The sequence below is a fragment of the Heterocephalus glaber genome, unplaced genomic scaffold (genome assembly GCF_053883595.1).
Source record: "Heterocephalus glaber isolate CG9 unplaced genomic scaffold, H.glaber_assembly_v1.0 deba00001765, whole genome shotgun sequence".
Classification (NCBI taxonomy): domain Eukaryota; kingdom Metazoa; phylum Chordata; class Mammalia; order Rodentia; family Bathyergidae; genus Heterocephalus; species Heterocephalus glaber.
In genome coordinates, this window is record NW_028258462.1 from 132,012 (window position 1) to 159,428 (window position 27,417).

The following is a 27,417-nucleotide window of genomic DNA, read 5'->3' on the forward strand; positions in this document are numbered from 1 at the left end:
GGTTTTAGAATCTTATAAGGCTTATGTACATGTTTAGTTCAATTTATCAAAACAGTAAATGAAAGAACCCTGTGTTTTAAAAAGTATATACTATAATATTCAAACTAATGATATGTAATTTATTCTATCCTTATTTAGCATATAATTGGAGTGTTAAATTGTAAATATGTTTTCTTGATAACATTACTAAAACAGCAATTAGGAACTAGTGGTTTGAAAGGAATTCATTTATTCTTTCCTGATGTTGTTTTCAGAGTAAAGAATATTTTCACAATTTTTTAAGATAAACAATCAAAACAAATCTTCTTCAACAATGACTTTGTTTTATTTTGTTTTGTTTTTGGTACCAGGAATTGAACTCAGGACCTTGCACTTGCCAAGCAGGTGTGGCGCCACTAAGCTAAATCCTCGGCCCAACACTGACTTTTATAACTGCCATTTTAAAAATCCTTAAACTTAAAAAAAAATGCTTAAACTTTTCACAAAATTTGTACTTTCAGTTTTAAAACTTTAAAAATTTTTATTAGGACATGTTTACAGTACATAATGATAACATTCATCGTGAAGAATTGGTACATGTACATAACACATCTCAATTCATTTTTATTTTTCCTTCCCCTCCACCCACCTTTAAAAAATTATTTTTCTGCCAACATCAGATTCATTTATTTATTTTATAAGTCCTTATGAAATTTCTATCATAAACACAGATTAATGGCCAGACTAACAGGCCAGAAGCCTATAAAACACATAAGACAATTATGCTAAGTCAAAGTACTCATTTAGGTACACGGGCCATGCTGAATTACAATATTTTTTTCCTCTTTTTTTTCTATTGTTTCTCTTTTATTTTGTACTTTATTTATATATCGTATTTCTCATAAAACAGAAACCAAGTAATATTTAAGCTTATGTATGTCATTTATTTCACTTAACAATATGGCCTCAAGGTGCACCCATTTTCCTACAAATGCTTCAAGTTTATACTTCTTCATGGCAGAGTAGTATTCAATTGTGTATAAATACCATATTTTCTTGATCCATTCATCTGTTGTTTGGCATATAGGCCACTCCCAAGGTTTAGCTAATATGAATTGTGTTGCTATAAACATGGGTATGCTTGTATAATTGTAAGATGACATCTTTAATTCTTTTGGGAAGATACCTAGAAGGGGATTAGCTGGGTCAAATGGAATTTCTATTTTTAGGTTTTTGAGGAACATCTATACTGATTTCCCTAAGAAGTTTACATTTTCCCGCAGCCTCTGCATTTTCTCTGCAGTGTTTGTTGTCTGATTTCTTGATGCTGGCCATTCTTTCTTGGGTGAGATGGAATCACAGTGTTGTTTTAATTTGCATTTCTCAAATGGCCAGCAATGTTGAACATTTATTCATGTATTTATTAGCCATTTGTACTTCTTCAACTGAGAAGTGTCTATGCATTTTAGAAGCTCATTTTTTAAACTTGAGGAGTCTAATTTTTGATTCTATGTATATTCTAGGTATCAGTCTTTTGTCCGAGGAGTATATGGCAATTTTTTTTCCTATTCTATAGGTTGTCTCTTCACTATGTTGGTTGTTTCCCTTGCTGTGCAGAAGCTTTTTAATTTGATTTGATCCCATTTGTTGATTTTTGGTACTATTTCTTGTGCCATTGGGGTTCTGTGCAGAAAGTCCTTCCCTACATCTACAAGAGTTTTACCTATTTTGTCTTCCACCAGATTAACTATTTCTGTATTAATATTTAGACCTTTGATCCATTTTGATTTTAGTTTAGTGCATGGTGAGACATATGGGTCTAGGTTTAATCTTCAGCATGTGAATTGTCATTTTTCCCAGCATCATTGTTAAAGAGGCTATCTTTCCTCCAGCCAAAGAATTTGTCCCTTTGCCAAAGGTAAGGTAACTGAGTGTGCCTGGAGTTGTTTCTGCATCCTGTATTCTGTTTCATTGATCCACAAATCTGTTTTTTGACAATTCCATGCGGTTTTTATCACTGTAAGTTTGTAGGATAACTTGGCCAGTATTATAATGACCCCTGTCTTGCCCTTGTTGGTCAGATTCGCTTTTGCTATTGTAAGTTTCTTCTGGGTGCATATGAATTTTAGGATTGAGGTCTGTAGTTCCGGGAGGAATGCTATTGGTATTTTGATTGGGTTTGCACTAAATCAGTATATTGGTTTTGGAAGTATGAACATTTTGACTATATTGGTTCTGCTTGTCCAGGAAAAGGGTATATCTTTCCATTTTCTGATGTTTTTCTTAATCTCCTTTTTCAGAGTACTGTAGTTTTCATTATAGAGGTCTTTCACTTCCTTGGTCAGGTTAATTCATAAGTATTTCATTTTTATTGTTTTCTGTACTTTGGTGTTTAATGTGTGAATTTCTTTTTGAATTAAATGTGTTTCTTTTATACTGCATATCATTGGGTTTTGTTTCTTGATCCATCTTGCCAACTTGTATCTTTTGATGATGAATTGAGGCCATTCATATTGAGATTTATTACTGAGGGGTATTGACTCATTCCTGTCAATGCATTATTTTTCTGTTGCTGATTTCATTATTTTTTTTCTTTTGCTTAGCTGCTTATCCTGCCAGGTATATTCATTCTTTTTGACTTATTGGCATTGTTAGTTGTATTGTCTACTTTCTGGATATCCTTGAGAATTTTTTGTAATTTGGTTTGGTGATCATGAATTTCTTGAGGTGGTCCTTGTCATGGAAATATCTTATTTCTCCATCAATTTTGAAGGAAAGTTTTTCAGGATGCATATGTCACGGTGTACCATGTATCTTTTAGGGCTTGAAATACTTAACTTGAAGCCCAGGCCTTAAAGGTTTGTGCTAAAAACTCTGCTGTAATTCTGCTGAATTTCCTTTTTTTTTTTTTTTTTTTTTTTGGTGCCGGGTATCAAACTCAGGACCTTGGGGCTTGCAAGGCAGATGTGGTGCCACTGAGCTAAATCCTCAGCCTCTGTTGGATTTACTTTTATATATGATTCATTGCTGTTCTTTAACAGCTTTTAAGATTTTGTCCCTGTGATGGAATTCTAGTGCTTTGAGTATAATGTGGCATGAAGAAATTCTCTTTTGGTTGTGGCTATTTGGGGTTCTATATGCCGCAATTATCTGTATGTTTATTCCTTTCCCTATATTTGGGAAATTTTCTGCCATTATTTCTGTGAACAGTTTTTTATACCATTTGTATTGTCTTCTTATTTTTCACTTATTCCAGTTAAACTTACATTAGTCTTTCTTTTTTGTAAGCAAAACATTTATTGGTACATTTCAGATATACATAATGATAGCATTCATCATAGGGAACTTACACCTGTAGCTGATATATCTTGCTTCTTCTTTGTTTTCCCCCATTCCCCGCTCCCTTTGACCCTTCTTCCCCTCCTTATTTACAAAAGCTTTGTTTCCATTTCTCCTTCTATTCTCTTTTTTTCATGTCCCTTCTTTCCTTTCCTCTTCCCCCCATTATTCCCTTTCTCATTTGAATATTTTTTCCATTTCCCAATATCTATTATACATTTTAGTCCTTGTTTCCATTTTCAGTTTCTCATACCAGAGAAACAATATGGTAAATAAGTGATTTATTTCACTTAAGAGTACTGTTTCAAGGTGCATCCATTTAGCTAGAAATGTCTCAGGCTCATCCTTCTTTATGGCAGAGTAGTACTCCCTTGTATAAAAAACGATATTTTCTTTATCCATTCCCCTATTGGTGGGCATTTGGGCTGTTTCCAAATTTTATCTGTGACAAATTGTGCTGCTATAAACATGGATGTGCATATATTACTGTGGTATGATGCTTTTAATTCTTTTGGGAGGATACCAAGAAGGGGAATAGCTGGGTCAAGTGGAACCTCTAGTTTTAGTTTTTTTGGGAATCTGCACACTGATTTCCACAGTGGTTGCACCAGTCTACAGGCCCAACAGTGGAGAAGGGTTCCCCTTTTCTTGTAGCCCTGTCAGCATTTATTATTGGTTGAATTCTTCATAACAGTCATTTTTTCTGGAGTGAGGTGGAATATCAGCATTGTGTTAATTTGCATCTCTCAAATGAACAGTGAGGTTGAACATTTTTTCATATGTTTACTTGCCATTTGTACTTCTTCATCTGAGAAATGTCTGTATTCATTTCAGATGTGCATTTTTGGATTCGGTCTTTAAATTTGGGGGATCTGATTTTTGGGGTGTTCTTTATATATTCTAGATAGTAGTCCTTTGTCTGAGGAACAGCTGGCAACAATGTTTTTCCACATTGTGGGTTATCTCTTCACTCTGGTGGTGTTTTCTCTTGCTGTGCAAAAGCTTTTTAATAAGATGAGATCCCAGTTGTTGATTCTTTGTGATAGCTCCTGTGCTATCGGGGTTTTGTTCATAAAGTCTTTGTCTACAACAATGTCTTCAAAGGTACTACCTGTTCTATCTTCTAGCAGATTTAGTGTTTATGTTTTAATACTTAGATCTTTGATCCATTTCAATTTTGGTTTAGTGCATGGTGAAAGATACAGGACTAGTTTTAATCTTCAGCCAGTGGAAAACCAGTTGTTGCAGCACCATTTATTAAAGAGGCTATCTTTCTTCCAGTGAATGTATTTGGCTCCTTTGTCAAAGATAAGGTGGCTCAGTATATCTGCAGTTGTTTCTGCTTCTTCTCATCTGTTCCATTGATCTGCAGGTCTGTTTTTTTTTTGCCAGTACCATGCTATTTTTATCACAGTAGCTTTGTAGTGTAATTTTAAATCAGGATTGTGATGCCCCCTGACTTGCCCTTTTTGCCCAGAATTGCCTTTGCTATTCTAGGTCTCTTCTAATTCCAAGTGTATTTTAGGATTGTTTTCTATAATTCTGTGAGATATGCTGTTGGAATTTTGATCAGGATTGCATTAAATCTGTATAACAATTTTGGAAGTATGGCCATTTACACTATATTGGTTCTTCCTACCCAAGTACAGGGGATGTCTTTCCATTATCTGATATCCTCTTTGATCTATTTTTTCAGAGTGCTGTAGTTTTCAATGTAGAGGTCTTTTACTTCCTTTGTTAGATCGATTTCTAGGTATTTCATTTTTTTGGGTGCTATTATGAAAGGTGTTGTTTCCCTAATTTCTCTCTCAGTTAGTTTGTTATTCATGATCAGGAAGGTTATTGATTTTTGAGTGCTGACTTTGTATCCAGTTATGTTACTAGATTAGTCTTTTTGTCATATAGCAGCCTTTGAATCCATTTTTCATCTTCTCTTGTTGATTTTAAGGTGTCTTTGAGTAGCTGGTCTTTGAAAGAATCATTGTCTTCTAGTTCAGAAATTCTGTCCTCACATTGGTTGCTTCTGCTGCCTATACTGTCAATATAATTTTCAATTCCCTGAATTTCTGGTTGAAACATTATTATGGATTCTAATTCTTTGGTAAACTGGTCATTCATGTTTTATATCATTTTTTGGCTCATATAGCTTTTTATTAGTGTCTTCTAAAAGGCCTGGATCATTTTAGTTATTCCTTCCATTATCTGTTTAGCATTATCTACTATGATCCCACTGAGTACCTCTTTGATCCACTTTCTAACCTTCTCTATTATCCTTTCAATTAATTTGGGTATGTGGCTTATGCTATTCTGCCCCTGAATACGGCCTGGCTAGGCATTCAGGGAATTGGGAGTTTTGGGAGACATTTTGCTGCTTTGTCTTCTATTCTTTGTGCTTCTGTTGTTTTTATTTATTTGTTTTGTTTTGTGCCAAGGTTGGTGGATGCTTATAGTGTAAATACTTTGTTGTTAGTATAGAGATCTCTTTAGTTGCTTTTCAGTGATATACTTTTGGCATGGCTAACTATAGTTCTTTGCCTCAGCCCCAAGATATGTCTGCCTTGATTAATTTGAGGGGGGAGAATGCAATGTAATTAGCCCAACACCGAGTTCTCTGGGAATGTGCTCTAGTATTGTTAATGTCACATAGATAATCTGAGTGTTGGTTCACATGTAAATAGCAACAATTATGTGAACCTGGTAATATTGAGCAAATCAGTTACAGTAATACCAAGGCCAATTGGATATTTTCTCCCCCATTAACTTTATTGGTACATTTTAGATATAAAATACAGTTACATTCATCATTGGGATCTTGTACCATTGCATGAGACTCTTGATTCTTATTTTTTTCCCCTTCCCTTGCCCTCCCTTCACCCCCTCCACCCTTCCCTAGTTGCAAAGACCTTGTTTCCATTTTTTTCTTCTCATATTTTTTCCTTTCCCTTTTTTCCCTTCCCCTACTCCTCCCAATTACCCTGCTCTTTTAGACCTTTTCTTCCTGTTACACAATACCAGTTATACATTTTTTAAATTACAATATTAAGATCTAGGAGACATTACCACAGATTTTACAGAATTTAAAAGGATATAGAAAGCATATTACAAAAATCTTTTTTGAAATAAATCTGACAACTTCTAAGAAGTAACTTGGAAGACAAATTAATGAAACTAACTCTGGAGGAAATATAAAATTTGAATAGCACTGATTAAAGAAAGTACATTCCCAATGAGAAAAGTAATTGTGTTGTATACCTATGATGTACCAATAAAAGAATTTAATAAAAATGAAAAAAAAAGAAAGTATATTCCTAGCTTGAAAACCTACCTATATGACAACATCAGGCTCATAAACATTTTAATTGATAAATTATATCAAACAATTGAAGCAGAAAAAAGAAGGAACACTTCTCCCCTCATATTTAGGAGCTCAACATTGTGCTAATCCTAAAACTGGATAAAGATAATAGAAGAAAAAAGTATAAACATAGATAGAAATTTGTTTAACAAAACAAACTATTAGAAGTCAGATCTGGCAGGATGTAGAAAGTGGTTTTGTTATAGGGATGGCAGTGTTGGTTCAGCATTGGAAGATCCACCCCCAAAAGTAATCATTTTAACAGAGGAAAGAAAAAAGCCATATGATCCTGTCACAAGTTGGAGAAAAAGTATCGGACTAAATTCCACAGCTGTTCATGGTAAAAGCTATCAGGAGACTAGAAGTAGAACAGAACCTTCTTAACAGATCAAAGACATGTACTCCATACTTACAGCAAAAATGCTTTATATGAATGGAGAAGATAGAATGCTTTCTCTCTAAGGTGGGGAACAAGGGCAGATATGCTTACTCTTTATCTGCCCATTAAACTTTGAAACCTAGGCCCCACCAAAATAGTCTGGCAATAAAATGATGCAACTAGGATAGGATTGGCATGGCAGAAGCAAAATATTTATATGTAGATGAAATGATCATCTACAAAGAAAATACTGAGAAATCTCTAGGAGCCCCTAGAACTACCTAGGATGCAAAAACCATGATGTATTAAAGAAAAAAAATTGATGAGATTCCATCAAAATTTAGAACTTTAAATGACATCATTAAAATGAAAAGTAGTCCTTAAACAGACCATATTTACAATGCATATAACCTATGACCAGAATATATAAAGAATTCTTAGAGCTCATTAATAGACAACCCAATTAAAATGTAGACGTAAGAAGATGATAAATAGCCAGTATAGCACAAGGAATGGTGTGCAACTCTAGAATCAGAAAAATACTAATCAGGACAATAATAAGATTGAATTATACACTCATTAGGGAGATGAAGTCAAAAGTTTTAAAAGCCTTGTCATGACTTTTTCTTTTTGCATTTAATTTGTCATGCCTAATGGATTCATTCTGCTGGGTTTCCTGGGGTTGTGATCCTCATTGTCTTTTCCTAGGGTATTGTCTAAAATTTTTGGAGTGCCGGTTTGGTATTCATGAAGTTCCTGAGGTGCTCTTTATCATGAAAGTATCTTATTTCTCCATCAATTTTGAAGGATAATTTTGCAGGGTACATCAATCTGGGTTGGAGGTTGTTTTCCTTTAGGGCTTGAAATACATCACTCCAAGCTCTTCTTGCCTTTAGGGTTTGCAAGGAGAAGTCTGCTGTGATTCTGATGGGTTTTCCTTTGTATGTGATTTGTTTCTTTTCTCTCACTGCTTATAGAATTTTATTCTTCTGTTGGATTTCTGGAATCCAAACTATTATATGCCTACGTGTAGATTTTTTTTTTGATTAAGGCTAGCTGGAGTCCCATATGCCTCACTTATGTGCATTTCAAGTTCTTTCCCCCTCCTTGGGAAGTTTTCTGCCATCACTTCTGTGAAGAGTTTTTTTATGTCATCTGCACTCTCTCCTGTTTCTTCATTGACTCCAATCAGTCTTATGTTATTCTTCTTTGCATCATCTAGCAGCTGCTGGATTGATTTCTCGTGTTCCCTTACAGTTTTAAAACAATTTTTCTTTTCCTCCTCACTAATTGCAATCTTATCTTCTGTATGTGAAGTTCTATCCTCACATTGGTTCATTCTGCTGTGCAGACTTTCGATGGAGTTTTTAATCTCTTGGAAATCTGTTTGCATCTGTTTTATGGATTCCATTTGTTTCCTATGTTGGGATCCCATCATGTTCCTCAGGTCCTCTATTTTTTTATCGGTGTCCTCTCTAGATTTATTAATCATGTCTTGCACCATGAGCAAAGTCTTTGCTGTTATCTGAGTAATTATTTCTGATTTCCTTTTTCCCTGATCCTCTTTTGTTGCCAGTTCAGAGAGTCCAGGTTTTTGAGTATCAGATTGTTCCATCTCATTTCCCTTTGGGGTTGCTGTAGGTGATCTGGAACTCTGTTTTTGAGGCTTGTTTATGTGTCTTCTCATTTCCATGGGAGGGGGTGCTTCTGGGGCCCACAGAGCTCACCTTCTCTGCCCTAGGAGCTTGGGATGGCAGCGGGGGAGCTTCCTTCTGTGTTCTGGGACTCGTTCAGCTTCTCTGCCCTAGGAGCTTGGGATGGCGGTGGGGGAGCTTCCTTCCGGGTTCTGGGACCAGCCCAGCTTCTCTGCCCTAGGAGCCTGGGGTGGAGGGGCGGGGAGCTTCCTTCCGGGTGTATGGACCAGCTGACCTTCTCTGCCCTAGGAGCCTGGGAAGGAGGCAGGGGAGCTTCCTTCCATGTTCTGGGACCGGCTGAGCTTCTCTGCCCTAGGAGCCTGGGATGGAGGTGGGGAGCTTCCTTCCGGGTGCTGGGACCAGCTCACCTTCTCTCCCAATTGGATATTAACATAAGAACCATTTGTGTGGGCCGGTGATGTAGCTCAGTGGCACTGTGCCTGCCTGGCAAGCATAAGGTCCTGAGTTCAATCCCCAGTACCAGAAAAAAAAGAATCATTTATGTACCACCCTTTACCCTAGAGAAGAAATCCACAATTATGGTGTAAACAGTAAAAGAACTCAGATATTGACTTACAGCTAATATGTACTCAATGTGACAGCTATATCTCTGCTAGTGATAGAAAAGAATTGAGCAATAATGGAAGAGTTAACCATCAAAAGATTAATAAAGCTTTATGATTATACTATTAAAAATATAGTGTTTGGGAATGAAAGAATGAAAGAGGAAAAATTTGCAACCTTAAAATTTTCATGACATGGCCATAACTTACATGGCTTGCTGCAGACAGCTCAAATTTAATTTGTATGTCTCGATCCTAAGTGACTATGATTTCAATTGATTGAATGATATGATATTGCTAATCTGCATATGCTCTTTTGTTAATACAAGTTGCTGAAACAAAAACAGTCATTGTTATTTCACAGCTACATTATTAAGCTCAGTGCTAAATTTTTCTTTCATTATTTCTTTGTTGTTTCTTCATGGCTCTTCTCATTTTTGCTTGGGAGTTTCATTTGTAAGTAATATATGCTTTTTGTATGCATGTATGTATATAATAACTTATTCATTTTTCAATTTTAAGAGCATTTCAATTTTGTAAAAATTTCCCATTAGAATGCCAAACAGAAAATTGTAGACCTTTGTCTGAGGAACAGCTGGTAAAAACTTTTTCCCACATTGTGGGTTGCCTCTTCAGTCTCTTGGTGGTTTCTCTTGCTGTGCAGAACCTTTTTAATAAGATGAGATCCAAGTTGTTGATTGTGCTAGTTTGGGTGTGACTGAGGTTTTGTTCATGAAGTCTTTTCCTACGCCAGTGTTTTCAAGAGCTCTACCTAACCTCTCTTCCAGCCAGTTTAGTGTTTCTGTTTGAATATTTAGGTCTTTGATCCATTTCAATTTTAGTTTTGTGCATGGTGAGAAACTGGATGATGATCAGATGAATCTGTAATTATATCTCATCAGAGGAAAGGGCCATGACCTATCTGTTACTCTTCAGATGAAGATGCATTAGAGTTAGATGAACTTAATCTTGAGGCCAATACACTCAGTGAACATAGTGTGGAGTTGAATATGAATGTAGAAGATCAAGAAAGGCAGTCAATTATAGAAAGAAATGTGATAGAACATGAGCATGAGGAACTGCAAAATGCAGTTCCAATAAGAAATATTAATTGCAGTGATCCTTTTGTATTGTATAAATTATTCATTTTTGATAATTTACTCAAAATTCTACTTGAAGAAACAGATATGCCATATAATGGAGCTTGAGTACAAAAAGCAGAAAACATCAGTAATGCTAGGTATCTGTTACAATTGGCGACATGAAAAATTTTAAGGGTATATTATTAATTGTGGAGATGGTACAACTACCATATATTAGATTGTATTGGTTTATAAATAATATGTATGCCTACGCATGTATAAAGAATGCTATACAATGCAATCTTTTTGGGGGAGGTACTTTGAACTATTTACATTTCTTTGACAATACCATATTATCGGTATGAGGATCCTTTGAATAAATTTAGAGAAATCATGGAATTCAGACCAGGCTGGCCTTGAACTTGTGATGATCCTCTTGACTCAGCCTCCTGCCTGAGTGCTGGGATTATAGACACGCACCACCACCCCCAGCTCCACATGGGAATTTTTATAAAGTTATATTGAAATGAATGAACAGCTTATTATTTGAACACCACACATTATATACAGATAGTTGTTATTTGAGTATAGACCTACCACGAAAACTTTTGCAAAGAGAAACATATTTCTAAGACACAGTACAGCCAAACTGAAAATTTTTACCAGTACAAACAAATACAAAGCAAAAACATGGCAAAATCATAAACTCTGAAAATTGTTCTGTTGTAAAATTTGTTAAATGGACTGATAAGAGAGCTGTTTGTATGCTAACAACTTGTAAGAATCATACATGTATACTGATGGAAGAAAAATCTGGAAACATAACCTGATAATGTCTTTGATACAGTAATGCAAAGAAAGGTAGTGATTTAACACACCAGATGTCATTATATTACAGTTCCTTAAGGAAAACATTAAAATGGCATAAAAATTATAATACATCTAATTTGTGGTGCATTTGTAAATGAATATTATATACACTAGCAATGAAGACTTCCATTTTCAATTTTAGAGTATTACTTATTGATAAAATATTAACCCTTGAAGAAATGCCACAGGCAGAAATAACTTGAAAAACCATTCACTTTATAAATAAGAAGCTTATGTAGGATCGGCAAGAAATGCCCACAAGCAGTGTAGAGAATGTTATGGAAAAGCATCTGAAAAAATGGGTGCCACTATGGCCACAGAAGCCAGGTGTGGTGGTGCACACCTTTAATCTCAGCACTTGGGAGGTTGAGACAGGAGGATCCTAGTGAGTTTGAGGCCAGCCTGAGCTACATGGCAAAAAAATCTGTCTCAAAAAAAAAAAAAAAGAACCACTATAGCCACAGAAAAAGTCAAACATGTTATGATGTTTTATGCACTCTGCACAAATCAACTGCCTTTATGTATAAAATGTTTCAAATAAATTCATGAATATAAATGAGTTTCTTTTAGTTTAACAAAATAAATAAATTTGTTAATTATTATAATTTTTAAAAATTGTGTGAATATTAATATTTATATTTGAGCAATAATCAAATTCAAATTCAAGCAACTAACTAGATTCAGATTTTTACTAATTTTATTATTAATAAGACAGATGACAGTGATTAGATCCATTTGTATCACCAGTACTACAAGCTGCCTGATGAGACAGTCATGCATGTACTACTGGTGGTTCAAGCCAGTGGAACATGTTAAACTATATGATATGAGAAAGGGGAGAGAGAAGTGGTACAAAGGATCTTACTGGAGAGTAGAAGGATGTTTATAGAATTAGGTAAAGGGAAGAAAAAAAACTGATGAGAAATAGAAGATAAAAATAGGAAAAAAGAAATTATATGGGAGTAAAAGTAAGAGAGCAAAAAACCAAGGAGAAAAAAATTAGAAGGGAGAAGAGAGGAAAATAAAAAAGGACAAAAAGAAATAAGACAAACAGATAAGAAACAAGGAAGGAGAACAAAGCAAAATTCCCCAAGCCCCAATAAACTGGTGAAGAAGAAAGGAGGAAAGGAAAGAAGAAAAAAGAAAAACCTAAAAACAGCCCACACACTCAAAATAAACAAAAACAAAAAACAAACATAAATGAAAAAAATTTCTCTGTGGTTTCCAATGTGTAGTTTTCTTCCAAAAATGTGCAGTTTGGGGGCAGCATGCAAGTGAAGGTGTGTCCTGGCTTGCTGGGAGACAAGGAAGGCAGTCAGCCTGGAGTTTCTCACTGGATGCCGGTACCAGCAGGCAGCAGGGTTAGAGCAAGGCTGAGGGTGCCCATACTGTGATTTTCAAATCTATAAAAACAAACATACCTCCTAGGAAATCATTCCCTGTAGTATGAATTCATTGAAGTAGGATTGCTGTCTCCCACAGTGCACATTTTAAACTCTTAAAAATTGCCTTATTGAGGTATACTTTACAAACCATAAATTTTCCCTGGGTTGTTTTTTTGCTTGTGTTCTGTTTTACTATGGAGCAAATGCTTCATCATTAAGCTACACCTTAGTTATTTTCTTAAAATTGTATTCTGAGGCCAGATCTTGCTAAATTTTCCAGGCTGTCCTCCAAGTTCCAAGCTTCCTTCCTCAGACTCCTGAGTAGCTGGGATTACAATCATGCACATACCCACCAGGCAAATTCTTCCATTTTAAGAATACAATTCAGTATATTTTTAGAGATTTGTGGAAACATGTAACTAACACAGTCCATATATTTACTATCTTAATAGATACTACCAATTTATTCTTTAGCTAGATTCTACTAATTGTCACACTGACATGATGTGAGACTTTCTGTTAAGAGTATTGGCAAGAATGAGAATCTAATCAGGCTGAATATTTTGCCAAACTTAGAAGTAAAAAGCAGTCTCATAATTTCTTCTGAAATTTCAATAGATCTTAATGAGACTGCAGCAACTTTTGTTCTCTTAAGAGCTATTTATATATTAGGGACATTAATGCGCTTTGTATGTCAAAAAGCTTAAAGCTCTACTAGGAAATTCATTTATGAAAATTTGCAGGTTTTGGAACAATATTATGATTTATCTTTATCATGTTCAGCCTTTATATTTCATAAATATCTCCATCTTGTCCAAGTGGCTTTTGGGTTCATGAGAATTCATAGGCTCATTCCAATTCATAATTCACACAATGGTCCACTAGTTTTTTCTATGACTATTTATTTATTTACATGTAAACACTCAGTAAGCCTGGATTTGATTTGTGTGTGCAGACTGAAAGAAGGGACCATGTGTTGTTTTGCTAATTACTACCCAGTCGTCCTCTTCCATATACTGTACAATCTACTTTGCCTCTGTTGTCTGGAAAGGCCACCTGTGTTATACTCACAAGTCTTTGAATCTCTGCTTTGCCTTCTGTGTTAGTTGTGTTTCAAGGGAAACTAATGTAAGTGGGAGACAGAATTTGACAGGAAACCTCAGCGAAGGTTGAGTCTGAAGTCCTCCCATAAGCAAGTGGGAAGTCAGTGCACAGAGAGGTCAGAGGGTGTGATGGATCATCAACTTGGATGCTGACAGAAACGCTGATGCATAGACAGGCAGGAGACTGGTGCTTCCTTGCTCAATGAAGGTGAATCTGAGAGAAAGGACCATGAGGATGGTATTGACAGGTAAAGAGACACCAAGTGAGAAACAGGACTAGCAATGGATTAGGAGTTGCAAATAACATAAAAAAGACTTTACATCTCCGTGGTTAAAGTTTCCATCAGAGATCTCTGAACAAGAAGTATGAATCCTAGGACTTTGTCCTACAGAAATAAATCAGGTCAGTGGGCAGTATATAAGGAAGGATGCAAAATGAATGGCAGATACTGGGTTAATTAATCTTGACACGTTCACTCATGGGGATGCCATCTTACCTTTTCATGGATCTCTTGATTCATGAAAATGTTAATATTTTTATAATACTTCGATACTTAATGTAATGTTAATTTTAAAAACTAGAATGTATATATGTGTGGACAGAGAAAAAAGCAATAAACATCTGGAGCACAGTAAATACCCAACAGTGTCAATGGTGGGCTCTAGGCATAGAATTATGGATTACGGGTAACTTTTGTTCTTTGTATTTATACATCATTTCTTTTTATTCTATAATGAAAACATATTGTTTATGTAGTTAAGAAATAGTTAAAATAAGAACTATTACCTCAGATAAGCCAAAATTTTTGCATTGTCTCAGAGATAAATTAAATTATCATGTAACTTGTCTTTTATGAATTGCTTCCCATTACTTCTCCAACTTATCTGAAGATTCTACCCCCCAGGCTGAGATCATCAATATCATGGTTTTATCTTTGTCCCTCACCTGTGTTTGTTGTTCTTCCTCTCCTCCCTGCTCCTTCTGCCACCCACATTTACCAGGTACCCTCTTTCCCTTCTTCCACATACAGCTCACCTCTCATTTCCTCCAAGTAATGACCCTGTTTTCTCCCACTATATAATTTTCTCCCCTGGAGAACTTGCAAGAACCATTTTAAAAAAAACAAAAGAACCATTTTTAAGCTTTTTGTTTTCGGTACTGGGAATCAAACTCAGGACCTTGTGCTTACCAGGCAGGCATGGTGCCACTGAGCTAAATCCCTGGCTCCCCATTTTAAAACTTGATTAATAGCTATTATCTCCTGTAATCCCAGCACTTGGGAGGCTAAGGCAGGAGTATAGCTGTGAGTTCAAGGCCAGCCTGGGCTACATAGTGAGTTTGAGACCAGTCTGAACTACATAGCGAGACACTGTCTCAAAAAACCAAAAAAAAAATTTATATATATATATATATATATATATATATATGGCTATTATCATAACTTCCTTCAAAGTAGGTATATGTTCCTTTTACCTTACTGAATTTTGAAATTACTACAAGATAAGGATGTTATACCTTTTATCTTTCAATCTAATGCTCTGAAGGCATTCAAGATGGCTGTGCAACTGACTTTTTGATTACATTTTAACAATCCATGAAGCACAGATGTTACTTTTTATCATTCTCTCATGTCGGTGACACATTTGCCAGGGGAAATATATAGAATAATTTTGAGGTGGATTGTTTAAAATGTGTAAATTGTGGTGGGCACGTGCTGTTTCTGCTGTGAATATTAAAGTCCTTTCCCACTAATATGGGAGTTAGATGACTTCCAAGCATCCATGGAACCACGACAGGCTAGCTCATTAAATTGTAGTTGTTCTGATGGGGATTTTTTGAGAATCATATAAGTTCCATCTTTAAAATTCTATTTAGTTTGAAGTAACAGTTTCTCTTTCTTAAACGTGGATGCTGTTTCTGATCATTTTGATGATTATGGGCCATCAGACCTTGGAAGAAGTGTTCAGTATTTGTGGATGAAGGATGCTATTTACACTAATATAAGGAGAGTTCTTCTCCTGCACCTAATTTTGGAAGGTATGATTTACACTATTAAGAAAATGTAGCAGAGCTAGGGCAGTAATGTACTTGGCCTTAGCAGCTCTTCAATATGTGCGGTGGGCCCTTGGATTGTAGAATATAGGGAAAATATGCACTATTTATAAAAATTCTTGTTTTGGTTTCTTTTGTGTGAATGAAGTCAACATCTGTATGACTTTTTCTCTCATTTATAAGTATTTCATTTCTACTTAATATAAACATCCTAAAATACGAAGGACAATATTTTCAACATGCATCAGTGCTTCCAAATGAGGTATTTTGTCCAAGAAAAGTTTTCTTGGCTCTCAAGCTGTGCTTCCCTCAGTGTTCCGTCACCACGGAGAACTGCTGGAGGGGCGCGCAGTCAAAGTCCAGAGTCCCGCCCAGATTCAGAGCTGATTCAGTCAAGCCCTTGATACTCAGCTTGGCTGTGTTCATCAGGTTCAGGCATTCACTAGCCATGAAATAATCAGGGTGGTGCCCGCAGGCCCCGCCTCCCGGGTGGCTCAGGAGCAGGAAGGGCCGGTGTGCCCTCGCCCGGGTGCAGCAGGAAGAAGGGGGCGGGCACCAGCGAGCGGCCTCCGAGAGCTCGGAGCGGGAGGCCGGCGGCCCCGCCTCACGCTCCCAGTCCGCGTCGTCTGCCTGCTCCGCGCCATGATTCCCCGCGCCCGCGGCGGGCGGCGGCGTGACCTGGGCCTTGCTGGCATCCTAGTCCGCCGCCTCCTCAGAAGGCCAGCCAACGCTGAGGGGAGAGCTAGGCCCACAGCCCGCTGGCCCGCCACACAAGGCCCGGCCCCTGTTGCCTGTAATTCAGTTGGGTGTGGTTGGAAATCAAACAATATATTACTTGCCAAGGAGGAACCTATTTTTTTTTTAATTGAAAGAAAGTACTTCCAAAAGGAAATAAATATACAATAGCATAGACCGTGCATGAGACTCAGTGCCCATCTCGAGACCCTCAGTTTGTTGTGAGTGGAGTGTGATCTGGGCAAGTGTGTTGCCAGTGCACCCGGCAGGTTGGGAATTAGTGGTGCGAGTGGAATGACCTGAAAGAGCCATTGTGAGAAGGTGCAGAGCTGGTTACCATGTACTCTGCTTTTCCTTTTTATTTCTATCATTTCTCCTCACAAGTCTGCCTTAGTAGCTAGCACACATGGAAGATCTGGAATAGTAGATGACATTACCTTTTTCATCATGGATTCTCTGATAGATAGCTCAGCCGTAGTCATAGTGGAGTGTGTTCAGTCCTGCTATACTTGGAGGGCAGTTTCTAAGACCCCGGTACACATTTTAATAATCAAAACTTTCTCTGTTCATCCTTGCTTCTATGGGCAGTAAAGGGTCAAGTTTAATCGAAATGCATAGCTTAGTGAAACTAAACAATATGTTAAAATAAGTGCTGTTGTAGTCACAGTGGGTAGTTCACATGGAACTCTGAGGCCCCTTTAGGGAACCACCTTTCAACTCAAAAGTATGTTAAAGCCTTCCCTTGGTATTAGGAAGGGAATCATACTGCCATAATGCTACATCCTTCTTTTCCATGCCAGGAATGGATTATGTGCTAACAGTAGGCTGGTAAGGCCTGGATGTATCCTGCAAAGGCAACACTTAACTCAAGAGGCAACAGGACCACTATGGTAGTGGACATGATTGATACCTACAGCTTGCCTTCAAGTTTGAGACCCCTTATAAAATCTGTCCAATTTTCATTCATCCAAAGCCATTTTCATGTCTTGCTACCTAGTCGAGCTGTTACATTTATTTTTTTTTCCTATGTCTGTTCTTCATACACTAGAATGTAAACTCCATAAAGGTACAGCATTTTGGGGTGTGAAGATTCTCAGCTTATTAACAAGCATGTAGACTAGTGCCTCTTAGATAATAGCAGCACATTGTACGTTTTTAAGTTCAGTGAATGAATGATGGGAACAGCATTCATGTTTGTGGCTCATTCATCATTCAATCACTATAAAATTATTTGTCAAAAGTTATGAGTTCACAACATTTTAAACAAAATCATTGCCATGTGTAATATGCATAGGCCTCCTTGAGCCACTCTGGTGGAGAACAGCAGTCTACCTACAGGCATGAATCACCAGGCAATCCCTGAAAGTTGCTTATTCACATGGAAGGATGTTTCCAAAGTCCCACATGCATACTCCATAAAACTTGCTTTTCATTAACCGAGCATTTAACCAGGGAAGTTTGTGTCTAAGGGGAAGGGCTAGTTGAAAGCTTCTGGCATGACCAAGAAGAGACTGTGAACTCACCATCAGCCCTTGCATCACAATTGTGGGCATTATTAGAGCTAGGGATGTTGAAGTCTCACATCGTGATTGCTGTTTCTTATATTACTATTTGTAATTGTCATGGGGTCTGGTTCATTATCTCACTGGTGTTCTTATGAGATGCATAAAAGTTTGACTGTACATCTTCTAGAGGTGTATGTACAGGTACATGTAAAGGTGTTAGTATGAACACAGCATTCATCAAACTTAATGTTTCTTTCTTCACTTTGTAGGAAATTAGCAGTGCCATTTCATCAGCCGTTTCCAAGGATTACTGTTCTTTTTCTTTGAAGACTCTAGTGCTTAGAATCCTAGATCTTCTCTTTATATCTATTGAAAAATTTGCTTTATGCTCATATCACCAGTAACTGTCCAAGAAAACACATCTGTTCTACATTTTCCTTTCTTTCTGTCTCTCTTTGCAATATTGGTTCTGCCTATCTTGGAGCAGGGGACAACTTTCCATTTTTTGATGTCCTCTTTAGTCTCCTTTTTCAGAGTACTGTAGTTTCCTCTGCAGAGGTCTTTCACTTCCTTGGTTAGGTTAATTCCTGAGTGTTTAATTTTTTCTTGATGCTACTGTGAATGGTATTATTTTCCTAATTTCTTTCCCATTAAATTTATTATTGTTGAACTCAAATGATATTGATTTTTGTTTGTTGAATTTGTATCTTACTACATTGCTGTAATTGGTTATTCTGATTTTTTTGGTGGAATTCTTTGGATCTTCAATGTAGAGTATCATGTCATCTGTAAATAATGATAATTTGCTGTCTTCCTTTTCTCTGTGTATCCTTCTTATTTCTTTCTTTTGTCTGATTGCTTTGGCTAATGTTTCAATTACTATGTTGAATACACTTGGTGATATTGGCTATCCTTGTCTTGTTTCTGATTTTAGAGTGAATGCTTTCAGTTTTTCCCCATTTAAAATGAGGTTGGCCATTGGTTTGTCATAAATAGCTTTTATCAAATTCATGTATGGACCTTCTATACCTGTTTTCTTCAAGGTTCTTATCATGAAGGAATGTTGGATTTTGTCAAAAGCCTTTTCTGCACCTAAGGATATGATCATGTGGTTTTTGCCTTGCCTCTGTTTATGAAGTGTATTACACTTATTGATTTGTGTACATTCAACCATTCCTTGTAACTCCGAGATGAAATCTACTTAGTTATGATATATGATTTTTTTAATGATGTGTTGCACTCTATTTACTAATATCTTGAAGAATTTGCATCTATGTTCATTAAAGTCCTTGGCCTGTAGTTTTCTTTTTCAGTTGATTTTTGGCCTGGTTTTTAGATCAGAGTGATGCTTGCTTCCATAAATGAGTTTGGAAGTACTCCATCCATTTCAATTTCATTGAAGAGTTTGAGGATTCTTGGTAATAAAATATCCTTAAAGGTTTTGTAGAATTCAGCAGTGAATCCATCAGGTCCAGGGCATTTTTTTGTTGGTAGTGTTTTTTGTTGTTGTTTTGGATTTGGGGTTTTGTGTGTGTGTATGTGGTACCGGGACTCAAACTCAGGACCTTACGCTTGTGAGGCAGGCACGGCACCACTGAGCTAAATCCCCAGCAGCTGGTAGGTTTTTATATTACTGTGTCAATTTCATTGTTTGTTTTTGGGTTTTTTTGGCATTGTTGTTTCTTCTTGGGTTAGCTTTGGAAATTTGTATGAGTCTAGGCATCTGTCCATTTCTTCAAGATTTTCCAATTTGTTGGAATACAATTTTTTTTTGTACTGGAGATCAAACTCAGGACCTTGCGGTTGCAAGGCAGGCGGCCGAATCACTGAGCTAAATCCCTGGCTTGGAATACAATTTTTCATAGTAGTTACTATCTTCTGGATTTCAGTGGTGTAATACTCCCAATACTGTTATATAGATTCAGCACAATTCCAATCAAGATACCAACAGCATTCTTCACAGAGCTAGAGAAAACAATCTTAAAATTCATATGGAATCAGAGGAGACCCCCAAATAGCAAAAACTATCTTGGGCAACAAGAGAAAAGAAGGAGGAATCACAATACCTGACTTTAAGCTACACTACAAAGAAACAGTGATAAAAATGGAATGGTACCGACACAAAAACAGACATGTAAATCAATGGAACTTCTTAGAATAGAGGATACAGAAGCATCCACAGACACATTCAGCTATTTTACCTTTGACAAAGGGGCCAAAAACATACAATGGAAAAAAGACAGCCTTTTCAACAAATTGGAAAACTGGCTATCTGTTTGCAGAAGACTGAAAGTGGACCCATATCTCTCACCATGTGCTAAACTAAAATAAAAATGGATCAAAGATCTAAACACTAAAATAGAAATATTGAATCTATTGGAAGATAAAATAGGTAAAACACTTGAAGTCATAGGTGTAGGACTTTCTAAACAGAACTCCAGTTGCACAAGAAATAACAGCAAGAATCAATAAACAGGATTACATCAAAGCTTCTGCACAGCAGAGGGAATACATACAGTTTCTTCATCTCTTTAAACTTTTCATAGACATATGCTAACTTATATTTGTTTTCCTCTCCATCACTGTCCTCTAATTCTGCCTTGGGAGAGTCGGGAGACCTTGGGGGCCTTTTGTTGCCTTGTTTTCCCATGTTCTTTTATGTTTTTATATGTATATGTATATCCCTTTGGAGCTGAGTGTGGAGGTCTAGTAGGGTGAGGAGAGATTGTAGTTTATATGAAGATCTTTTTAGTTAGATTCTGTCTTCCAATAATATGTCCACTACTTTATTTGTCCAGAGATAGTGTTCACCCTTTCAGATATCTAAATAGTTTAGGCCCCGATACTGTGTTGTGAGGAGGGCATTACTGTTGGTTATAACAGCATCCATAAATCTGACCATACACTGCTTATATGTGTTATACCCTGTATTTACACTTATAACCTTTATAACCTATACTATGTTGTTATTAGTACTCTAAGATATAGAGGAAGAAGGGAAGGGAAGGGAAGAGATGGAGGGATGGGTGACAGAGGCATGTGAGTCAGTATGGAGGAGAGGTAGATAGGAGAAATATATTAGCTGAAAAAGTTGGATGAGGGTCAGGTTCTGTTGTAGGTATTTTATATTTGGGGTGCAGGGTTAGTGTAGAGAGTTCAGATAAAATACTTGTTGGATGGGTGGGATTTGAGAGGGAGATGTAATTTGGGATTGAGGTAGCTACAGAACCAGCTAATATATTTGTGCAGCTGTAAGGTGAAGAAGCTAGAGAAGACAAGGGACTAGGTAAGCTAAGGAAGAGCCAGAGGGTAATACAGGGGGAGCGGGGCAGCTAAGAAAGAGCAGATTATAAGAAAAACAAGCTTGATAGGAATTTAAAAATGGGAAAACAAGTAAAAAATAAGCAAGTAATATTGCTACAAATGCTAGAGTTTCAGAAAAGGATTGGGAGAGAAGAGAAAAAGAGTACTAAATCAGTGCCAAAAAGGGAAAACGAGAAAGAAAGAAAGAAAGATCCCATGGAGACCCAGTTTGAATACTCCAACAAGAGCTTGTACATGCAATTGCCGTGTGTCGACTGTGTTGTATAGCCTGTGAAGCCATATAGCTCCACACAATTCTGTTCTTGGCTTACTTGTGGTATGGTTGCATGTAGCCATGTGGATTTCCCCTCTTTTCAGTTTTCCCCCCCTCCAGGCAGCAGGCAGAATCTGACCCTGAGCCTAGTCTTGGCTTAGGGACTCTTTTCCCTCAAGGAGTTGCTGCAGACCTGGCAGGTATGGGATGCCAGACTGAGAGTCAGACAGGCACGGGGTGTCAGGTGAAGACTCAGGCAGTCACAGAATGGGCATGGTGCATCTCGTGGAGACCTGGGTGGGTGCAAGGAGGGTGTGTGGCACTGGGTGGAGATTCAGGTGGGCCTGGAGTGCCAGCCAGAGACTCGGGCTGCCTGGGGAGGGTGGGGGCCACTGGGCACTGGGCTCAAGGGCACTAGGGAGAGACTCAGGAGGACCTGGGACCAGTGCTGTGTGCCAGATGGAGACTCCATCGCACGTGGGACCAGCTCGAGGCACCGGGTGGAGATTAAGGCGGGCCTGGGCCATTCAGTAGGAACTCAACTGGACCCAGGACTGAAGGAGGGTATCAGACAGAGACTGCAGCAGGCACCGGGAGGGTGTGAGACAATGGGCACTGGGTGGAGACTCAGTCAGGTCTGAGATGCCTGGCTGGGGGACAGATGGAGACTCTGACAGGTGCGGGACCCGCTCAAAGTGCCAGGTGGAGGCTCAGGCGGGCCCAGAGCACTCAGTAGAGCCTCAGGTGGGCCCAGCGAGTGATGTGAGTTGCAGAAGGAGACTCCGGTGGATGCAGGGAGGGCACTGGGCAGGGTGACACAAGTGGGCACAGGGCACCAGGCAAAGACTCAGGTGGGCCTGGAACAAGTGCTGAGTGGCAGACAGAGACTCGGGTGGGTGTGGGACTGGCCTGGTATGCATATCTTGCGGTCACCCTAGCCCTGTCCCAGAGCTAACCACCATGTGATGGGTAAAATCCTTCTCTTGTTTCTTAACACAGGCCCATTCATTCCTCTTGCTTCAAGAAACAACCCTACATCTTCCCAATTTTAACTGTACTCTCTCTTGGGAATTCTCTAAGGCCAGTTGTTGAACTTGTTTTATAACATTTACCACAACATGCTTTAAATTGGCCTTCTGATTTTTATCTCCATGGAGACTGTGTCTTTTGACTTTGAATGTGGTACTGTGGATCATTAAGCTTAGTGAATGTGCACACAATATTGAGCATGTATTTTTAAAAATTTCCCGTGTTTTGATTTTTGTTGTATCATAAATCTCAACTCATCATTAAACTCAAGGTCACATAATTTTTCCTTTGTTTTCTCCTACAACTTTTGAAATTTTTCATTTAAGTATAATTACTATAAAATAGTAATTTCTATGCCTGGATTTATTCTTTGTCTTAGCAGAGATAAAATGTTTTATGCCTAGGTAAACAATTTGCCCATGCAGTTTGAGATCAAGCAACTATCTACTAAATACTCCCTCTGCTCAAGATGGAGTGCTAGACCCTGGGTAGACACTGGGTTGAAAAAAGACTTTATAGCTGGGGATTTAGCTCAGTGGTTCTGCTGCCTGCCTCGAAAGCGCAAGGTCCCGAGTTCAATCCCCAGTACTAAAACAAACAAACAAAAAGACTATAAATTGTTCATAGTGATTTGGGAGGCAGGCATGTGATTCCACTAAAATGACAGGATGAGGGCAGAGTTAATCAGCAGACCTGTGAGAATGATCAGCTACAAACTGGAGAACTGGAGATACTCTCTGAGCTGGACTCCATGTGCAATTTCCCAGCCCCCAGCAAGCTGCATTCTGAACAGTGAAAACATGTACCTGTGGAAGGATAGTCAGCTGCTAAGGAACTTGGGAAACAAATGGGCGGGTTGGCCCCACCCACCAGATTACAAGGGCCAATCAGCATCAGAGCATGATTTCAGAGCCGGAAAAGAGCGTGTTCTGTGGAGAAAATCTGCAGTAGGGCCAGAGCCTGAGTAGTGAATACCAGGGTGTTGACATAAAAGAGGAATGACAATGAATTAGACTGTGATTGCCCTTAGGATAGAGATGGTGCAGAGCTTGGCCTTTTTTAAACTAACTTGTGCATAACTTGTGTTACCATTGAATCTAAAGAACCTCCTGACTGTGTGTGTAGCTCAGTGAGAGAGCACCTGTCTAGCATCTGCAAGGCTCTAGGTTCCATCCCCAGCACAAAAGAAGGAAGGAGGAAGGAAGGGAGGCCCAAAGGAAGGAAGAGAGGGAGAGAAGGAGGGAGGAATTGAGGATAGAAAGGGGTAATATTGTTGTAAACAGTTTCAGTGCAGGTATCAGGGCAGAAATGCACAACTGAAGAAAGAGTGGGAGGTGAAGACATGGAGATCACAGGACTGGAAGATGAGAAGGAGACACTGAGCAAGGAGACAGCCACTGGCTGTCAAGATAGGCCTGGCTTCCCAGCTAATGGGGGACATTGTCCAAGTATATACAGTCTTTCTTTGGTCCAGCACTCTTTGAGGGAGTGTGTGGGCGAAGGTTGACTTAGAGGCAGGAATCACAGCTGAGTTGTCACATTCTGCACACCTGGGAGTACCCCGGGCTGGTTTTCCATGCCACCATAATCTTATCCAGAGTCTTTACATAGCTGTGAAAAGTGTCTTCTGAAGGTGGTGGAGGCAAGTGCCTGGTAAAAGTGGCATTCCCTGAACTGCTTGTGGCATGGCACACCCAAGGACAGAAAAGTAATTGTGAAAACCATGAAGACTTCTGTTGCCCTAAATAAACATTAAACTTTCATCAATTATTCTGTCCAATTCTTTGAACAGGATAAGAGCTTAGAAAGGATCACTGGTCACTACAACACCTGTTAACAACTTTGGCAAGCCAGCCAGGAAGTAAGGCTGTTGGATACAATTTTGTTCCTCTCCTTCTCTGAAGTCTGTGGACTCAAGTCAAAGTCAAGAAGGAACTGTTTAGGGTTTTTCTAGTCTTCTTTCCCCCACCCCCAGAAAGGCCCCAATCCTCTCCAACTTCTTTTCTTGTCCCTTCTCTCCCAGGATGAGTGCAGAGAGGCAGAGAGCTAGAGGGTTGTAAAAATTAGCACCCCCCTCCCCCACCCCAGTCCTGCCAGCAGCCACAAGAGAAGAGCAGACATGGCACAGAATAGTAAGCCTGCAGAAGACCCTGCCAGGAGAAGCCCTTGGAGAGAGGGTGGGAGCCCTCTAGTCAGTGCCTCTGCTTCCCTTGGAGAATGGGCATGGCTGTTGGGCAGGAAATTGTGGTCCCCAGAGCATATGAGTTCACACAGTGGGAATGCCTGGACATCTGGCTCCAGAGCTCAGCCCCAGGCAGTAGCCAGAGGGGGGGGGGCTCACTCCCCACCCTGCGCCAGTACCAAAGCCATAGCCACTACACATGGGTGTTCCTCCGGAAATTTAACCCTCCCTAGTGGCTGCAGCCTGTTTAAAAGTGATGCTGGTACAAAAACTGCTGAGCAGGATGTCTTTGTTGCTTTCTGCCACTCTTCCTTCCTTTAGCCAGTAGGGGCAGGTGTTGCCTTCCAAATAATTCATTTGTTGGAAATTTGTTGTCTTTCATAGATACTCTATTTACTTACTAAAGATTCTAAAACCCTGAATTTAGAAACAGCTGGTCTATATCAGTTAAATGTTGGCTGCTTAGATTGTTTGACTAAGAAAGATTTATACAATGTTTACAAATCTAAAAATCAAGGATTTTACCTGAAAGTTAAAGAGATATTAGAGCAAGTGTTCAATTCAGGTATTTTCAACCTTTAAAATTTAATTTGGTTATCTTGCAAAAATAAAATAGTTATAGTTATTTTCCACTGAAATGCCATCTTTTGTAATTAGCTGTAGATAATTAGGTGCCAGTGATGAAGTAAAAATGTATATCTGCTCTAAAGAGTGCATGAGTGAGAAATTTCCCTATGTTTCCATCAGAGTAATATACTTCCTTTAATTCTTAAGCATAAGTGCTACCTTAGGTACTTTTCTTGTTGCTGAGACAAAATACCTGAAACCCAAAGTTAAAGGAGGAAAGGTTTATTTGCCTCTTATTTTATAGAGGTTTCAGTGTACAGTTAGCTGGCTCTAAGGCAGGATGACATGGCAGAGGGGCATTGCAAAGGAGAAACAGTTCATAGCAGGCAGAAGGCAGCAAAGCAGAAAGCAGCAAGTGAGAGCAACTACAGCAGCCCTCTCTCAGTCCCTTATATTCTTTTCTTTTTTTTTTTTGGTACCGGGGATCCAACTTGGGACCTTGCACTTTCGAGGCAGGCGGGCAGAACCACTCCCTTATATTCTATCCAGGCTACACACCCTTAGGAGGGTTGCATTCACACCAACGTGGGCTTTCCCATTATCCACACCCAGCACTGTGCCTAACCAATCAGTGGACTAATTCAGTAATCAGACACCCTTAATCCTACATCACATTCAATCCTAGGATCACACACTCTTAGATCCAGCCACCTCTGAAAAGCCTATGACCACATGAGGCTTTGGGGGACATCTAGACACAAGCCATGGCAAGTGCTAATCTGGTGGTGAAGATTTTCTTAAGAACTTGCAAGTACTCTAAATTTTCAAAACTGAATCAGTAAAATTGCATAACCATTCTTCTGTTCTAACTATTCTTGTGCTTTATTAGGCAAGGTAATTAAAATTTATGGATGTGTCTGTGAAAGTCCTATTCTAAGATCATCCTGGATTAGTTATTTTATTCTTTTTATTTTTTTGTATGGGGTATTTAACTTGAGACCTTGCACTTGCGAGGCAGGCAGTGGAACCACTGAGCTAAATCCCCAGCCCTAGTTATTTTATTCTTTACTAGTGAATAAAAATGCTTTGAAATCATACTTCCCCACATTTGGGAGAATAGCTGTTCTTGTTTTGACACTGGGTAACTGGAGTGAGTGCACTGAAGTATAATTTATAGTCTGGAGAACATCTAGTGGACTGATTGTTCCTCAGTTTGTGGTTTATTGTGCACTTGCTAGGCATGAAAATTCATGCTTTGAGTTTGCAAAATCACTCAATTCTAATCCATCTAACTGTATCAGTCGCCACTCTTTACTTTCCTTTGTTGTCCATAAGTACTTTGATTCTGAGAGACTTGACCAAGTCTACAATCCAGATAGGTTTCCTGGGAATGTTATTTTAGTAACATTTGCTCTATAGCACATGCTAGTTTGCTGTATAAGTTAACAGACATCCTTTTGATCTACTCGATTGAATCTAATTTGTCCCCCACATGAATCTGGCCTGATGCTAGCCTGGCTTCTGTTATTGCTGTAGGTTCAAGTGAGGTACAGTTAGCAGCTTATATGGGTGCTCACTGTGTAGTGAGAGCTGTTTAAACACTTCTTTCCTTGTTATAGTTGCTTTTGACATTATGCGCTTCATGTTGTCTCTGAACTCTTGACTTTCAGAAACAGTTTTCGATCTTATTGTATCTAGTGTCACACTCTAGTTGTATTCTATACCAGAAACTCTTTGTTGCTATGGACCCTACAGATTCTTCTAAATTTTGTCTTGTATAATGAATGTAGTCTAAGTTATCCTGTTCTAAAGCAGAGACATGATTACCAGGATAAGTATATACAGAGGAGATGATGACAAAAAGGTGTCCTAAGACACAGAGGTTGTTTCAGCTTTGGGGAATTTGGGGAGAAACATCAGAAGGTCTGTTAAAATAAAATAACAATATTTTGAGAAGTTACTGTCCCTTCCTTTGGCTATTATATTCTTTGATTTCTTGAAAATTGAAGGTAAAAGTTAG

The 27,417-nt window shown here is 38.5% G+C and overlaps 1 protein-coding gene across 1 annotated transcript in view; it reads left to right on the forward strand.

The window, feature by feature from the left end:
* LOC101704253 (zinc finger protein 449-like) overlaps positions 1-27,417 on the forward strand; it is a 207,276-nt gene that overhangs the window by 120,855 nt on the left and 59,004 nt on the right. The window lies entirely within an intron of this gene.